General features: G+C 41.4%; 1 protein-coding gene across 2 annotated transcripts in view; it reads left to right on the forward strand.

Moving 5' to 3' along the window:
* sertad2b (SERTA domain containing 2b) overlaps window positions 1-18,310 on the forward strand; it is a 41,709-nt gene that overhangs the window by 14,949 nt on the left and 8,450 nt on the right. The window contains exon 1 of one of the 2 annotated variants that reach the window (XM_062401141.1): window positions 12,909-13,027. The exons of the other annotated variant lie outside the window; for it this stretch is intronic. The gene's annotated coding sequence lies outside the window, so the exon portion shown is untranslated. Of the gene's footprint in view, window positions 1-12,908; window positions 13,028-18,310 lie in introns of those variants that run through there. 2 annotated transcript variants of the gene reach the window in all.

Raw genomic sequence — 18,310 nt, forward strand, 5'->3', positions numbered from 1 at the left:
TATGACATGTATGTGTAAGTGTAACATTATTTAATGAAATCACTTCCAAGTTATTTGAAGATTCCATATGCTGAAGTATCCTTGGGCAAGATACTTAACCCCAAATTTCCCCTGAATGGCATAGCCGCTCTAATAGCCGTGCACTGTAAGAATGTGTGTGTGAATGTGATTTGAACTGTAAAGCGTTTTGTTTGGTCATCAAGACTAGAAAATTATTATTTAAATATAGACCATTTACCACTGCATGCCACTTGAGGTTACGTGCACAACTGGAGCTGAAACTATGAGGTCTGACTGTCTGCTTGGACGGTAACAACTTTATGAATTTAGCTAGCTAGCAGGCAACGAATAGCACTGCATACAGCTGTACAATGATTATAATCGTATATTATAATGAGAACAAAAATTGTTTGGTTGATAATGGAGTGTGGCAACAATAACTATAAAATGATGGGCAGCCACAATATAGATGATTAAAGGGAAGCATTCCATTGGACATTTATAGAGGTCCATGGATTACAACATAACAACACATGTTGCAGCAAGCAACATAGCCTCTGAAGGCTTTACAGGTAAAGTTAAATTTAACATAATAGTGTATTAAAGAATTTCAAACACCAGCTTCTAGATGTGGAAGGCTTTGGTTGTGTGAATGGATGTAGGAGGAAAGAGTGTTTTTTCAAATATATCCACGTACTTCCATTTTTTGGGATGAGAACGGGTGGTGAACCTCTATCTATCAGTCCATCACTTTTGTCTGCATTGTTCTGACTGTATCCCTGATGAGAAGGATGGCTGGAGGAGAAGGGTTAGTGCAGTGAAGCTGCTGGAATCTGGAGAAACTGAGAAAAGAGAGATGGATAACCAGCTAAACCTTGTTGCTGGCTGCTAGTCTCTAAAGCTGCTTCCTCGTGCCGTGACTTGTGAGCCGGCCCGGTTTCCCTCGAAGATTAATGGCCTTCCTGTTTTCCGCTACAGTATCTCTCTCTCTCCTCCCAGTTTTCACTGCAGTTCGGTTCAACTTGTAGAGCACTTTAAAGAATGCTGCAGAATCTAGTGTTACACAGTGTTGTACAAGTTTTCTTCCTGCTGCTTTCCTGCTAAAAATACCTCCGCCATCATATCACTTGCAGTATTAATTCCACCACTACACGACTTCTACTTTCAACTACAGCCATCTCTGAATCCGCCACCAGACTATGAAGAATGGAGCTACATGTAACCTGTGACTCCAAAAAAAAAGAAGCATCAAATTGTGGGAAATGAAAACTCTGTCATCAATGTGTTTTTGTTGAGTTTTCCCCATTGGACAGAGGTATCTGTGTTCCATCTACTGCGAGACTATTGGTGAGTTGTCCCACTGGAATGTGTCACACTCACCAGTTTGCTATGGATGGGTACACACACGCACGCACATACACACACACACGCAAGCACGCACACACACACACACACACACACACACACACACACACACTAACACACATTAAAGGGTTAGAGTAAACCTTTTCACATAGCCCTGAGCCAAAAGCCATTAAAGCATACAACAGAGTACTGTACTGTATGTCTTACGTGGTTATTACAGTGTCTCAAAATGTCTTAACTGATTTGCACAACATGATCAACTTACATTTTTTGTACCCTGGTAAACAACATGCTAGTGTTGTCAGGGAACGAATGTAGCAGAACAATTCATTCAGAAACGGACACAAATGAAGGGACAGAGCTACAGAGACAGTGAGCAAGAGAGAAAGTGAACAACAACTTCTTTCCTGTAAGTCACCTGACACTGGAGGCGTCACATAGATATGAGTAAACATACCTCCCCCCTCTCTCTCTTCCTTTCTCTGTCTTTCTGACTGGGTCATTTGCCCATGTTCTTAGTCCAGGACCTCACCTTTTAAAACTTCTGTCTCCCGTAACTATTTTCTATTTTTAAATCATTATAGTAAAGTGAGAGAAACTTAAGGAGGCGGCTTATGTTTAAGAAAAAATATATGTTATTTAATCAAATATACAGGTATTATTTTTCATATTGTCATTGAATCCCATTTCCAAAGAACTTGAATGGTTAACCAGTCACTGAACAGTTTCCCTACTCAGCCCGAGTCCACTAGTTGCAGAAAGAAAACACTACAATAATGGATGACTTTTAATTTGACTTTTGTGTTGGACTTATGTTTATTCAGTTAAAGTGTCCCCTCTAAGACTGAAAACGGATCTATAGTGGCTCGGTTGCAAGTGCGGTTTAGAACATTATTTTCAAAACTTTCAGTATGACAGAAAACAAACAACCACAACCGTTAAAAAAAATCTAACTGCTGTCATGCGCAGGTCTCTGTGTTCACTGCAGCTTCAGGTTTGGGGGCTGGTTTAATGACGGTGCACAACAAGTGGAGAGCTGTGGACTCATGGGGTTAACTGTGACATACCCTCAGCTGTCCAATCACAGGCGAGCAAGAACTCAGACCCCATTGCACAACTTTCCAAAGTATGCAGGGTTGCATGCAATGGTATATTTGGGGCAGTGAAACAGATTCTGAGACGCTGGGTGACAATGATTTGATCATTTATTTTAACTAAAGCCTGAAGCAGCTGTGATTGGTGATAATATTTTGAGGCTGGTTATCTCAGCATAATTAATTACTCCATAATCTAGAGGAAAACTGTTTTTTAAGAATCACGACATGACAATTTTGATTGGATAACAAACTCTTATCCCAGAGAAAAAAGCAACGACTCAGTAATGAAACCATCTTGGATAAATCAGGGTGTGCAGAGTAATTACACATTTAAGTCCTGAACGTCTTGAGACAACATTTTTTTCATTATGTGGAGACAAAGCTGTAATTAAGCTTTAATCGTGTCATTGTTAACAAACACTAAAAGGACCATTTGTCATCTTGACATGTCTGTAATGAAATAACCAAATCATAGTGAAGTCGTAACAGTTGTGATCTTGAATTAATGAGGCTAAAACAGCGTTTGTGCATGTGTGTGTGTTTGTGAGTTGGTATTTTGCTTTAAATTCACATTAGATTCAAATTGAGGATATTTAACGTCAAGATGTTGTGGAGAATAAACACAGTATCTTTCTTTAAGTCGCCTGTTATTAAGGGGATAGGTAAACCAGAAACAGTGCCCCTGTGGGGAAAACTGCAGTAAAAGTTAAGGCTGTTCTGAATGTGCAATACATTTGTCCTCTTATTGGTGGTTATTTACCTTATGCTAACTTCCACATCATAACATACTAGAAATTCTGCCGTCAAGTGTTGATAAGTGTAAACACTGACATCACAGACAGGCCAGAAACTTCTTACATGAAGTCTGGGCGGGATGACAGGGTTTTTTGAATAAAAGGCAGCACCGCAGGAGGCCGATATCCTTTGCTCACTGGTCCTACGCCTTTTGATAAACATGGATCAGGGCACTTAACAAGTGCTTAAAATCTGAACCTACAGAATATCATGTTTGTTTGTGTGTGTGTGTGTGTGGGGGTCAAATCCACCTCACGCTCAAACAGGCTCTGTCCTGCTCTGTGTGTGATTCTGTGTTTATATCAGTTAAAACTGTGGCACTAATTTGTGTATATCATGCTGCGTCAAGAATAAAAAAAAAAATCCTGTGTTTGTGTGTGTGTGTGTGGAACTGAGGCAGGGGCTGATGTGTATGAGGCACAGACGGGAAATGATGGACACTAAAAAAGAGACGGGTGAGACAAAGAGAGAGAGACAAGGGGGAGGTAGAGACAAAGAGAGAGGGAGAGAGAATGGGAAAGAAAGCAGATGGGTGCTTTTGGTGTGGAGCTCTTCCCCTCCCTCCCTTCATCCCTCTTTATCTCCCCTCTCCCTCTTTCTCCCCATGTTGGGGTGTCGTGCCACACCCATGTCTAAGTAGTATTAATAATATTCTCTGGTCCTCTTCACACTCCGTGTCCCAAATCTGCCACCACACACTGATGCTGTTGACTTCTGTTTTCTAAGCCAGTTTTCTTATGTTTACATTTTTAGGACCACACTGCATGTAATAGCCTTTACTCACTAAGAATTATATTTTTTAAAGAAATGTATAATCAAAGCAATAATCACCCTTTACACTTAGTATTTATATTTTCCAAATGTGACGAGGTGTTGAAACCCACTTTTGGGGTACAGTGAAGTAATAAAGTCATAAGATGAGGTCTGGACAACATAGACCTGTGCATTGTAATGCAACGAAAACCAAAACTCCATGTAACTATTGCCTTAAAACTGAGTTAGATCAACAGCCCACAAAAACCTTAAGAAACTACAATATCTGTCAGTAGAGTGCCCTGACCAATGCCCAGTCCCCTTATGAAAGCACATTTGAATTCACTATTTTTTGCAGTCATAAATATCTGACTCTTAAACATGGTAGATTTTTTTCACCGAGATCCATGAATTGTTCTCTGTTCAAGAAAAATGTGGGAAAAAATGTCCTATAATACAAGTTTAAAGAAAAAGATTAAAAAAATCCAGAATCCGCCCCCTGATTCAGATCCACACTAATATTTAATGTTTTTCTCATTGACTGGTATCGCATTCTTCCACTGGGTTTAATGCTAATCTGTTCAGCTGTTTTGGTGTAATCTTGCTTACAAACAAACCAACGATTAAACAAACAGACCAGAATGAAAACACAAGCTCCTTGGCGAAGGTAAACATCTAAAAGTAAAGTATAACCCAGGTACTTCTGTATTAGATGGCTTTGTGTGGGCTTTTAAACAAAACACAACTGCAGAGGTATTGTCACGTTTATTCTCCAGTCAAACTAAAGCAAACAACAACAAAAAATCTTGAATTTCACCGTATCTACAGTATAATGCACCATGATAGTATTTTTCCGTTAGATCATCCGTGTCTGATAAAGCCCACATGTACCATGCCAGTTTGCACCACAAGCTGAACTCGCCCAAGTCTATATAACCCTGATGACATCATGGCTTGTGACGCTTAAAAGAGAAACAATTTCAACTTGTGACCTCGTATCACAGGTCACATACAGCTGAGTTACAGATAACCACATCATAGTGTGGTCTTTTCAGTTTGAACCCTCAGGATAGTTTTTAGAGGCCTGAAGATGGAGCACTGCTTAGTTTATTACAATAAAAATTATAGAAAAGTCAGAAATTTGATTTGTGTAGCATAAAGGTGAGTTCCTTCTTTCATCCTTGCCCTTTTTTTTAAATATCATCTTGAGACTTACAGAAACAGAAACAGAATCTGTTGGCTGAATAATGCTCAAACTATTGTTTGTCTTGTTTGACTTGTAACTGCTGTTACATCTTTTAAATATGGACTCTTTTTTTGTGAGGGACTAGTTTGGATGTGGATACAAAGTAAGAACCTTTTTGTTTGCTCCTCACTTCTTCCAGAGATCTGAAGGATATTTTAGGTAACAGTAGTCTTTAGCATTTAGCTTTGATAGGTAAGCTCATGGGATAGGAAATGTATTACCTCAGTGACTGTGTATATGTATTGTAATATAATATTATTCAGTTTGTGTCTGTTTATGTAGATGCTTCTTGCTCACGCATACATTATCCAGAGTTTTTAGGAGCAGGTAGGAGAAACTCCAGAGAATGTCCGCAGCAACCGACTGAAAGCAGCTATAGCAATAACTGTAGATATTGGTGCAGCAGTGATGATAGTAGCAGCAGCTGTCATTGTAAAAGTTGAGGTACTATTATCTGTAGGAGCCTAGTAGTAGGGGTTTGTACATTGTAGTAATAGAAGTAAAAGATTCAGTGTGTAATATTGAGGTGAAAGGGATCGTTTGGCAAGAATTGAATATAAAATAATCCTGGTGATGTTTCACTAGTATGTTTCCTCTAAATTATACAAATTTTTATTTTAATTACCCTAAAATGGGCCCTTTCTATTTAATTATTAATACTTTCTATTTACTTAGGAAGCGGGTCCTCTACTGAGACCACCATGTTTTTTACAGTCGTCCAGACTGGACAAACTAAACAGCTTTTGAGTTTTTATGACAACTGAAGACTGCGACAGGTTCTCTTTCATGTTTGGAAGGGGAGGGTGAGGGGAGAGGTATTAAGCTGCAACATGCAACTTCACCACTAGATGTCCCTAAATCCTACCCACTTAACCTTTAAGGTTGTGGTTAATGTTGCAGCAACAGAAAGTAGAAGAGATAGATTACTTTACCAATTGTTTTCCATGTTAAACTTCTAGCTTTGTGTTACTGCATTTATTAACTGCCTCGTAGTCAATAACACAATAACATACTTTTACTCTGGTTTGTGTGATGTAAGCTCATGGGATAGGAAATGTATTACCTCAGTGACTGTGTATATGTATTGTAATATAATATTATTCAGTTTGTGTCTGTTTATGTAGATGCTTCTTGCTCACGCATACATTATCCAGAGTTTTTAAGAGCAGGTAGGAGAAACTCCAGAGAATGTCCGCAGCAACCGACTGAAAGCAGCTATAGCAATAACTGTAGATATTGGTGCAGCAGTGATGATAGTAGCAGCAGCTGTCATTGTAAAAGTGGAGGTACTATTATCTGTAGGAGCCTAGAAGTAGGGGTGTGTACATTGTAGTAATAGAAGTAAAAGATTCAGTGTGTAATATTGAGGTGAAAGGGATCGTTTGGCAAGAATTGAATATAAAATAATCCTGGTGATGTTTCACTAGTATGTTTCCTCTAAATTATACAAATTTTTATTTTAATAACCCTAAAATGGGCCCTTTCTATTTAATTATTAATACTTTCTATTTACTTAGGGAGCGGGTCCTCTACTGAGACCACCATGTTTTTTACAGTCGTCCAGACCGGACAAACTAAACAGCTTTTGAGTTTTTATGACAACTGAAGACTGCGACAGGTTCTCTTTCATGTTTGGAAGGGGAGGGTGAGGGGAGAGGTATGAAGCTGCAACATGCAACTTCACCACTAGATGTCCCTAAATCCTACCCACTTAACCTTTAAGGTTGTGGTTAATGTTGCAGTAACAGAAAGTAGAAGAGATAGATTACTTTACCAATTGTTTTCCATGTTAAACTTCTAGCTTTGTGTTACTGCATTTATTAACTGCCTCGTAGTCAATAACACAATAACATACTTTTACTCTGGTTTGTGTGATGTACTAATCCCTAACTCTTTCGGGTGAATTTATAGACCTTAGTGCTATAAGAATACAGCGTGAGGTGTCACAGCGAGTATAAATGGAACGTGATGGTTGACAAACTAATTCTGGGGCCAGTGACAAACCAGAGTTGCCACCCAAAGGTGCAACAAGGCGATGGATGGGAGCAACATGTAGCTTCATGCACTGAGGTGGGGTGGAGGGAGATGAGGCCAGTAAACTCACCATGAGTCAGGTTCACACTGATAGTGACGCACACACAACTTGCATGCTCAGAGGAACACTAACAAAGAGAACATCACAACAACAGAATTAAGCACGTACTGATTTCAGAGTTGCTTTGTAGCATCACATGTTGTTGGTATGTTCACATAAATGCTGAAACAATCGTTATTTGGTTTTAATGCGTAAACTGGTGACCTTTTTCCCTCAGATATTTCTGTTTCAGCTAAAACATTAGAAAAACTGTAATACATGCAGAGAATGTAAAGTAAAACACAGAAAAGGAGAGACAAAGATAAATCGGAGGAGGAGGAATACGAGTCAAGCAACGGTAAGAATGAACAAAAGAGAAGGAACAGGCAGATTTTACAGAGAGAGGGAAATAAAAGGAGAGCCAGGGAGAAATAAATAAAGATAGATAGAGGGAGGGAGGCAGAGAGGGAGGGAGATCTAGAGATGTTGTGGGTGCAGCTCTCCAGTTGGTGTTGCTATGGCCCTGCCCTCCCTGCTCACTGAGCCATTTCCTGTTTTTGACCTGAAATCTTTATTTAGAGCCATCCCTCCTCTGCTGCTCGGCATTCGTGAGTCAACTCAGAGGCCGGAGAGATGAACACAGCACTAAAATCAGATCTTCATTCACCACAGAAGCTACGTATACGCATGCACACGCAGAGCTACCGTTCCCCAGACTGTAACCCGCCTCTGAGTGGAGGACTCCAGCTGACGTCTCATTTCTGATATTTTGAGAATCCCTGTTGCAAAGAATCAAATTCCTGTGTTTTATTGTAGGAGCAGCAGTTTCTAAGCTCTGCTGTCTCCTCTGCTTAGTCAGTTTAACCTTTCAAAAAATACTCATACATGTCATATAGTCCAGTGATGGAAGTTTTTGTGTCTCACAGCTTTCAGCCAATGATGACTTGAGGACTGGTCAAATCAGTATTTGAATAGTAAATTCAGTAGAAGTAATAGATCCTACAGAGCCACAGAGGAGTAACGGCGAGTTTTGTTTAAAGATTACTTTTCCGTTCTTTTGCAGTAATTTCCCATTGCCATAATGCAACATTCATATTTCATTATAGGTGTGCAGTCATCTGTATCTGTGCTGTTGTCCTGAGTACAGTGTCTGGTTCGGTATCCTCCAAATCACTGTACTGCGTTCTTCTAGAGAGACCTCTTGATAGAAGATTTTGTTTAAGTTTACTTTCACTGATTATATAACTGATTACATAAAGTGTAATAATCTGAGCTATACTGTGGCGGTGTTCTGGGAAAAAAATTAACGGAAATACGCTGCATATTAGAGTGTAGATACCCTACTCAAAACCAGTGGGACCCATCGGGAACTTACAGAATGGGACAGGTTCAGAAAAAAGTTTTGCAATGATATTCAGGTTTGTGTCAGTCTCACTGGCCATAATAGGGGAAAACATGGAATAGCCATTTGTGTCAGGGGACCAGGTAAAAAAAACTCAGTGCAGCTTACATTAATGGTCGGGTTGATCATTTGTTTCAGATTTGTTTGTTTTTTATCCATTTCAGGTTCTGATAGCCATCAATAAATATAGAAGAGTCACCAAATAGTAATTAATTAACAGTTGTTAGTCAGTGCACGTTCACGTGTTTTGGGAGCGTGGGTACAGCGAGAGGGATGATGGCAGGGTGTGTGATCTATCGGTTTATCAAAGTGAAGCCTGCTCTGGTTAGTTTTTCCAGGATTACCAACCATAGCTTTAACTGCATTGGGTCAGGTTCAGACACAACACAGAGAATACATTTCATATTCAGGTCAGGCTTGGTTACTTTTCTCTCAGGCTCCGACGGTTTTAGACAGAAAATACTGCCTGAGCTGCACTCTATTACATATGGCTCAAAGGTATAGAAGAAGTAAAATACAGGGACCCAAAAGTAATCTTCAAAACATAACTCTTGCCGTGACCCTTTGGGGCTCAGTAGGATTCAGTTGGAGGGATTAGAATTAACCTCCTAGCAAAAGCGTGGCTCCATTAATGTTGGAGAACAATAACACATTTGGAATATTTTGCAAAGATGCATGGACAAGGTTTTTTTGTGACACCTTCTGTTGTGATCTGGCTTTTACAGTTGACAGTTTAAGTGCACAGTGAATGTCTTGACAAGAGGACAAACTGAAAGATTCAGTCCCAGAAACTTAATCTTGTAAAGCCTGGACTTTAATAGATGGAAATATTTGTGACGGCAGGTTGATCATAGAGGGCAGCCTGTCCGGGGAAGAAGAAAACTAACGGGGAGACTTTCATTGTGTCTGTGAGTGTATCAGTGCACAACTGGGTGAGTGTGCAGCAGGGCGCATCGGGGGCACAAACGGTCCAAGATGCCCATTTTCTGCCCCGGGATGCTCCGCTGGTGTTATTGTCTGCATGTGTGCAGACTCTACTGGGTTTTGTTTGAGTTTACTGGAGACCAGCCTGCCATCTGCTGCAGGGCAGGACTGACATTCGTGATCAGCAGCACCAACAGTCCACAGACCCATTTCTGTCAGTGACCACCTACTATCTCTCTGTCAATAAGAAGTTTTCAGTGCATATCAGGAAACTAGGAATCACAGACAGACACTGAAGATCTGTAAGATATTTGAAAATTAAAAGTACCACACTGTAAAATAAGTAAGAGCATGAGAATAACGTGAACATTACCTCCACTTTACAATTTCAAAACGTTTCAATTAATGTGTAATTAACTTAAGAGAGAGGGGAGATATACTATTACAGAAGGTGTGTGTGTGTGTGTGTGTGTGTGTGTGGGTGTGTACGAGTGTGCGTGTACGTGTGTGCTTGTACGTGTTGGCTTGTGTGCGTGTGTATGTTTGTGTGTTTGTGTGGGCGGAGCAAAGTCGACGACGCCACTTCTCGGGGCAGCTGCTCGGTTTCAGCTTCTCCTGCTACGTTCAGGTGCCCCTCGGAAATTCACCTCTCCATACCAAAAATGGTTCCCGTCCCTACTATCATTTTGCAGTCATTACTATCGGAGGATAACTCAGGAATCGGGGGAGAGGGCAGCAGGGACAGCCTGACCTGTCATACAAATTCAAATACGAGTAGAGAGAGGCATCACAACACAAAATGTGGCAAATAAGTTTATATCTGCATTCAGTTATGTTAATCAATAAATATTTAAACTGTGCAAAAATAAACTTTTAATGCATTCTGTTATTTTACACCAGTAGGTGTTTTGTTTCACGTTATAATCCTGCAACAATGACGTAATTACTGTCACAGAGAAAATGTAGTGTCCGAAAGCGTTGATGTGCTCACTATATAGAAGTCCTTACACAGTGAAGTCTGGGTTAAAGCTAATACATGCTTCTGCGTTGAAGCTACGTTGTAGGTTCTACGTAGCCTCTGCACGGAGCGTAGCATTCATTGTTGTGTGTAGGTGTGTGTTAGTCATGCTGCAATCATACTGCCGAAATGCTAGTCGAGGTAGAGTTTTTCATTCATCAGAGCCTTTTTCAGAGCCTTTTTCTGGAGCACAAATTTTTCCCTGATCTTTCTCCACAGCTTCGTACACTCTTCTACCTGCAGACCGACGTTAGCCGAGATCTCCTTCCAGGAATTTCAGGCCATCTGCGCGTCCTTGTATTCCGTCAATGACGGGTTATAGAAGTGGTCATACTTTCGGATCTCTTCTGCCAAACGCTCTTCTATTTAGTCCATATTCGTTCTTCTAAATCTTCCATTGTTACTGCCGGTATTATGGGGCATGAAACTGGAAATGTGACTCCAGAAAGGATGTAGTAAGCAGTCCAATCACAGCCTTACGGGTTGCGTGAGGTTAGCGTAGCTTTTTCATATAGTTAGAAAAATTGGGCGAGGCACGTAAGCACGCAAGAAGGGGTACGCAAGCACGCAAGGAGCATGCAAGGGGCTCTTGCATAGTGTTGCCAACTTGACGACTTTGTCGCTAAATCTGGCGACTTTCCAAACCCTCATGGCGACTTTTTTTTTTCAAAAGCTACTAGCGACAAATCTAGCGACTTTTTCTGGTGATATTAGAGACTTTCTGGTGTTTTGGAGACTGACGTGAAAGCACGTATCGTTCTGCAGTGACTGTCCTCAACGAGCAGCGGGTGCTGCCGGGAGCCCCTCCGCCATCCCAGCGCACTCACAGGAGGTCAGTCTCCCAGTAGCCTTGCGCAGCAGTCCCAGCTGCAGAGAGGAGACCCACACTCCGCGCCCTCCAGACAGCAAATGAATCGCGCATGCGCAAAAAGCCACCGCTGATCCTGCCCTGGCTTACAGAGCGGGATGTAAGTGTCAATGTATCTTCACTGTCACTGGAAAACATGAGTCATGAGTCATGTTGCAGAGTCCACATCCGTCGTGTGGAACGTGGTGAAACTGAACGCTTTCAGGGCCCTGAAAACTGAACCAAACTTAAGAAGAAAAAAATAAATAACTTGCTCCGCCATAGTATCTCTTTTGGATCATTTTGCCGGTCCCAAGGCCGGATAAAGGAGGAGGGCTGGACGTAGAGCTAGAAGTTTCACCCCACATATCATTTTGATTAAATTGATATTCTAACATTTAACAATACAGGACAAAATAGATTTATGTATGTGGGTCTAGATACAGCATTAAAGTCATGAAGTTATCTTGAGAAGTGATGGCCTATTTCAATGGCAAGATAAAAAAAAAAAAAGACTGAACAGAAAAATACGGAAGCGTATTCCATTCACTTTTATTTTTTATTTTTTGGGGCATTTATCTCGGCATTTCCGAGATAATTATCTCAGAAAAACAGAATCATTTTCTTTGTGAAATGAATGTAATATGCTTCTGTAGAAGAAAGCTTATTTTAAGTTCCAAACATATTTAGGGTGTTTTTCTCTCACTTTCTGTACGTCCTATAGCGACCATTACATTATGCAAATTAGGCGATGACGTCATTTAGCGACATCTAGCGACTTTTAGGAGAGCCAATAGCTACTTTCCTTACTTAGGAGTTGGCAACACTGCTCTTGCGCTTGCGTGTCCCTGAAAACGTAGACGCATGCCACGGCCTTCAGAGTTGGAGCCGATAGATGTAGAGGAGCAATTGCTATTACTTAAAGAACTGCAACAAAGACAAGACAGCCGGCGCATGTGTTCGCTCCTTCAACTCAATTATAAAATAGTGGCGAGTTTGTCGGACCAAGAGGACCAATCACCTCTCTTGTGGTCTGCGTGGCCTCGACATGTAGTTATATTTTCAGGGAGGATGCACGTCAGGGTACGGCATAAATATGCGTAGGGTACAGGTCTGGGCTACGGCTGGTGTAAGCTTGAGTGGGTGATTTCGAACACAGCCATGGTATTGCGACAACTGCAAACAGGGGTGAATTTTCTTAAAACTCTTGCATTAAATTAGCTCTAAAATTCTGCATTATAATTTTCTTGATATAATGAACACCATTATTTATAGATATATAATAAATGCACAGTCTCTGATTGCGGAATGTACGGGCACGTGCAGCTCTTGTGGTGTCCGGCGGTCCGTGAAGGCAGCAGTGGTCCTGTGAGCAGCTTCCTCCTCCTGTCAGCGCCATTGTGTGTCAGAGCCTCCGGCAGCTCGGGCTGTTCGTGTTTCTGTGGCTGACAGGACTATAAATCGCCCTCCATGTTTCTCCCTCTCTCTCCGGCCCTCCTGCACACGGTAAGACGACGTTTTCACCTTTTCTTCAGGCAGCGAGACAGGCGAGCTGAGGAGACGCGTCAAAGGACGGCGCCAGTGTTTGGAATGAATTATAGACGCGGCGGAGGGCTGCTGGTCTCCGTGCTGCTGGGCTGGAGCGGGGCGCCTGGCTGGGGAAAGTTTTCCTGTTAAATGTTAAATATCTCTCGTCGCTCGCGGCTCCTCCATTCACCCTGTATCCCCACTTGTATCCCGCCCTGCCGAACACTCAGTCCGGCTTCACAGCGGAGGCAGCGATCGCCACTTTCCACTTCACCGCCGCGGAAGAAAGTCTGCCCCATAAACTTTTTTTTTTTTAAAACCCCAAATACACCGAGGGTCCCGCTGAAACACTCGCTGCCCCTGGCCCACGCTGTTTCAGCACAGCGGGTCGTCTTATTGTCCCGTAGCTGCAGCAGTGAAGATCTTCTACCTTTAACAAGTGATTTCCAAAGGACATAAAACGACCTGAATGTGTGGAAATCCTGCTCCGTGCACTGAGAGTCCAGTGGTGCTGGAGGCTGCACATCTGCAGACAGGGTCCTGTCTCAACAGCACAGAGAAGAGGGACTTCATATTGGCATTAATGCACATTTGCAGGGACGCATAGTGTATTTAAAAAAAACTGTAATAATAATTAGGAATTTTTTCTTTTACATGGAATAGATCCCGAAGCTGGCTGAAGAGTGTTATGGTGAAATGTATGAAGTGACTTGCTCTCCAGTGTTTGGGACCATCTCAGCTATTGTGGTGAGTGGAGGGGGGCTCTGTTTCATAACAAGCACCACAAACAAGCTGCTCGGAGGTCACCCCAGAGGTCCCGTCTGGACCAGCCCCCGCACAGTGGCTAACCCTAACCGCTTAGGTGTCCAGGAGACATTCCAAATGTTTAAATTTCACTGATTCGTTTAGAGTTTAAGATAACATTTCCAATTAGAGACATAGCAATACGTTTTAATACTCGATAGACTTGAGATAATAGTAATATATATATAAACAAAATGGAAACAACATTCTGCCTTCAGCTTTAAGATGCAGCCCTTTTATTATTCAAAATATTCACACCTCGCAGCTATTAGTTTCAGACTCAATAAATCAACATTGAGCTCGGAGGGACATTGTAGAATTTGGACACAATACAACAAAATCATTTTTAACACACACACAGTATCTTTAGGGGTTGGATTGTAGGCCCTGATATCTGTTGGCTGTGGCAGGTTCCTATACAGTATACTGCATACCTCCAGTTTCTGAATACCTGGATGAAGCTCCTAGTACAGCCGCATGGCTTGTACTGCAATGATAAGGATTATACTTAAGTAATAGGGGTGCTGCCTGCAGTTAGAATGATGACACTTGCAGCACTGGGCACTGTGGTAATAAGTCGGATGCTGCTGTTGGTAGAGTACATGCTGCAGTAATAAGGCAAAGCCTGCAGTAATAAGATGGGTAAGACTGTGTACTCCAGATATATTGAGGATGTGGATTCCTGTAGCTCTGTCACTGGAAGTGTCAGGCTGGGCTTTCTATAACTGAAGAGGCTCGGTGGAGAGAGTGGAAAACTCACCTGCATGTGGACACGTCTGCTGACCTAATTCTGCTCGCTTCTTCTGCATTTTATTGCGAGAGAGAGAGAGAGAGAGAGCGAGAGCGAGAGAGAGAGAGAGAGAGAGAGATCTTGCTTTTTGGGGCTGTGCCTTTAAGTAACAGCACCTTTAATCCCAAAGAACAAGTCTTTAAACACCTGTCACCTCGCTCTGTTGGGATTGACTCATAGTGTTTGCTGAACTGGCTGTACAGAAATGTGGTGCTTGTTTGAGCAGACATTCCCAGTCGCCTTGTTCCCTTAGCAAAATAATAGCACTGTTATAATTCTTAAATTAACAATGCTATTAATTTTGAGGTGCTGGTGAAAGTTAGTAGATTGTCCTGAGAGGTTTTTCTAGTTTTGTTAAAGAGGTTCGACTAAATATCAACTACAAATGTAAGGGTTTACATGTCAGTTACTTGTTTCTTCGTTCCTGACCTTTGCCCTCCCTTACCCTCACAATGCTCATAATGAGAGTGTGATGAGTCTGCTCCCCCATCAACAAAATGAGGATTGCTCTTTAAAAATGAATTATGATTCATCTTGTCTAAGGAACAAACTCCTTCGGTTTTGTTTTAAGTCTCTGATTCACCCAGGGCTTGGTCGGTCATGCCAGAGTCCGGTTATTAATGAGATACTACGTGTTACGCAGTTTGAACTGTAGTGTTTTGTAACCAGTGCTGTTATTATGTAAGCGATCATAGTGAATTGCCTGTCTGATAACCAACTGACCTTGTCATGTGAGCGTTTTTGATCACTACAAGGGAAAACACCCACACACAAACACACACACACACAGAGACATTCACACACACACACACACACACACACACACACACACACACACACATACACACACACACACACACACACACATTTATAGTTCGCACACACTTGTTTCCTGCCACATGATTGACTTGGTTATTTTGGTTTGGACATTCTACCATTGTCTTCCCTTTTTTTATTTTTATTTCTGCAATATCTAAATAAAAGTGTTTTAAAGATAAATTAAACCGTTTAGGTTCAAGTAGACAGCTTATTCCTGGGGTATATCACAACTTCTTTTGTCAAAACTAATAGTAATCTTAACTATGATGTAGCTCATATTTATTTTTAACTTTTTTAACTATTTTATTTCACCTTTAATTTTACTTTAAAACTTTGGCTGCAAAAGTTCTTGAACTCACTTGAGAAAAATAATCCAACACATTAATTGAACTATATTCACTCTCACCAGATCTCCTATCATAATTTCCCTTTTTATACCACATACATCACTTCTGATTTGTTTTATTTATACATCTTGAACAATTTCATGGTTTCCTGTCCAGGTCTCGGGCTTTTGACTACCACAGACACACACTGGGATGTGCAGCTGTTGGAAAAGTCACATGCCCTGCATTTTCCTGCGCTTGATAAAGACCAAGATTTCTTCAGTGAAAAAATGACTGGTGAGGTGCGGATGGTGATGTTGTTTATTAAATCTGGTTGTGGTACCTATGATGCCAAGCTGAAATTTCTACAAATGTCTTAAAATATTTGTATTTCTAGTTTTTTAGTCGACAGAGCTGTAGTACGAACAGCAGTGGTAGAAATAGTAGAAGTGACTATCATGATAGTGTTACTGTATCTTAAGTTGTTTGTGGAAGCGTAGCTGATATTTACTGTAGTGGATCTGATCCGGCAGACACTACAACTCATTTCTTCCTCTAGGTTTGTCTGCTCAGGGTTTTCTAGTTCTACATTATGTATGTGTGTGACACAGACACACACACAGACACACACACACACACACACACACACACACACACACAGACACACACACACACACACACACACACAGAGTAACTGTGGCAATGTCGTTTTCATGTGCAGGGCTGGATGCATTACAGTGTTGAGGAACAGTCAGTCAGTCGGAGATCCAGTCATGACTGAGCCGCGAGTCGGCCGCTGTGCGCCTTCCTGCACATGTGAGGGCTGAATTAAGCGTACGACACAGTTATGGGTTCGCCTGCCTGCAGCAGTGCAGTGCGTAGTGTGTGTCCACACTTTGTGCATCCAGAGAACCTGAAATAGCCCGATGTAGAGGTGAGGGGGAGGGGTGGATGTGCAGCTCAGGCATGGAAACCAGCGTATCCGGTTACAGGATCATAATATCACTGCAGAGTCCATCCACTAGCAGTGCACTATCGCACAACACACACGTACACACACACACACACACTAAAGGCAGCTCCTGGAGTATTATGCTCAGCCCACATGTCTGAAGTGTGGTTGCAGGCACAGTTGGCAGGTATAAGCACACATACATACAGGCACACACACTTGACCTCTCCTCTAAATGAGTGAAACATTCATGTTTCACTCATTATACACATGTTGGTGATTAGATTAATACCTTTCAGTCCTTCACATCTGTTAAAAGTAACAATTTTAATTGATGTTCCATTTCTCTTTTCTCTAAATTATTATTTTACCATCAAGGTCCACATCCTACTGTCAATCATCTTCCTTTAGCCTTATCTACATAACTTGACTTTTCAGTATACAATGCTGTTTGATTGTATCTTGTCGTTATCAATTGTCCTGAATTCTCATCAGTTCTATGAGAAAAATTAGACATGCTTTGTCGTTTTAGAGACATTTCTAAGTATTTTCACAAGATCCAACCTATGGCCCGTGGTTGGATCCTGGTGTTTTTATTATGAGGATATTTGGTGTTGTGTTTGACTTTGGCCAAGTGTTTATGTTGAGAAATGTTCTTTCCTATGTTTATTTTGATATTGTTTGTTATTTTGGATTGATTCTTGTATGAGAAAAGAAAGAAAAAATTCTGCTAAAACGTTTCACAAAATGTCTGAATTATTATGACACATTTTAGGAAAATTATAGGTCGATAACAAACTTTATTAAATTGAAACCTTGTTCAGTTGGAGCTATCAGCCTCTGATATGATGCAGGTTGAATGAGTAATAGTTTCTATTGTACACACTGAATTGCCAACATTTGAAGGTAATGACGATTGGGGAAAAGAGCTCTATTGTGAACTTATATCTAAAAATATCAGTATTAGCACTGACCTTCAAATAATGCAGGTTGGTTGGTTTCTGGTTATATTCATTGGCTTTTTCGTCTCAAAGGTATCATTAGGCTTTTTCCAACATAAAGCTCATGGAAAATCTTTTGGAAAAAGGTAATTTTAAGACACTAGTTTGTGAGACAGTTGACAGCAGTGCATTAAGTCACAGTGACCTTGAGTGATGACTTTGGCTGGAGCGTGGTCCTTCTTCACTGCTCTGCGTTTTTTGCTTGACTCATTTATTATTCTTTCTTCGACTCTTCTTCTCCTGGTGTGATCATCTCTAGACATTGCTCATATGGAGTAGGACGGCTCTGGGCCTGTGAACTTTGACAGTCAGTGGAAGGAGGTGGGAGGGTGAGAGCCTAAGACCTGAGTCAGGATGAAAAAGAAAAGATGGAAAGGAGAAATGTATGCGCGAAGAGGAGAAGAGGTTGAGGAGAAGGAAAGGGAAGAGGAGGATAATGAAGTGGAATGTAAGGGGTGGGGCACCTCTGGTATGTTAGCCCGTCTCTCTCTCTCTCTCTCTCTCTCTCTCTCTCTCTCTCTCTCTCTCTCTCTCTCTCTCTCTCTCTCTCTCTGTGTGTGTGGTGCCATG

Source organism: Platichthys flesus, chromosome 12, assembly GCF_949316205.1.
Source record: "Platichthys flesus chromosome 12, fPlaFle2.1, whole genome shotgun sequence".
NCBI classification, from domain to species: Eukaryota; Metazoa; Chordata; class Actinopteri; order Pleuronectiformes; family Pleuronectidae; genus Platichthys; species Platichthys flesus.